We start from the raw sequence: 766 nt of genomic DNA on the forward strand, positions 1-766 counted from the left end.
TGGTAAGAAGGGTGGAGGGAGACTTGAGGGAAAGAATCAGGTGGGATGCAAAGAAATGGGGACAGCATGCTGCTAGAGAGCGGTGGAAGGGGGGTATAGGCCTGCTCTGATCAACGGTAAGGAATTAGTAAAGTTAGAATTGTATGGTGAAGGCCAGTTTTCGTTTGGTTTTTGGTTTGTTTTGGCTGTTAGTGCCGCAAAATAAAAGGCATGTATGCCCCGGGTGTTTGTGATGTGGAGATATGTCTTGTGTAAGCATGTAAATAAAAACGTCTAAAAATCAAAAAAAAAAAATCTGTTCTTAGCAGTTTAATATCTGATACGTCCCCTAAATGGGGACTACCTATTAAACGGATTTTTGAGACTGGGAGTCAGAGAAGGAGCTTGCTCCGTCCGCTCCACGCATCGACCCGGTATTGCAGTACGTCCGGGAACGGTGCGCCTCTATTTTTGGGTGCAAAGGAAGGGCGAATGCTGCTGTTGCTGCTGCTTTTTTCTTCTTCTTTTTCATGGAGTAGACAAGCAACTGAGTCCTTGTGGGTTTTTTTTTTTTTTTAAATAAAAGAAATAGTTTTATCGTGTGTCTTTCTTTCTATCTTTCTTTCTATCATTCTTTGTCAGCTAGCTGGGTGAGTGAAGTTGGTTAAGTAAGTCAGCTAGCAAGCCGGTTTGCAGCGGTCCGTGGCTCGCTTGCACTCTGCCAGTCGGGCGGTTATTGCGTCTCCTCTCCCTCTTCCGCGGATAACGCGCGGTGGCGCCGGCCGGC

General features: G+C 46.2%; 1 pseudogene; it reads left to right on the forward strand.

Annotated features, from left to right (window-relative positions):
* The first annotated feature begins 242 nt into the window (after positions 1-242).
* LOC135245402 (U2 spliceosomal RNA) lies at positions 243-447 on the forward strand (annotated as a pseudogene).
* Positions 448-766: the final 319 nt, after the last annotated feature.

The sequence above is a fragment of the Anguilla rostrata genome, chromosome 18 (assembly GCF_018555375.3).
Source record: "Anguilla rostrata isolate EN2019 chromosome 18, ASM1855537v3, whole genome shotgun sequence".
In the NCBI taxonomy this organism is placed as follows: Eukaryota; Metazoa; Chordata; class Actinopteri; order Anguilliformes; family Anguillidae; genus Anguilla; species Anguilla rostrata.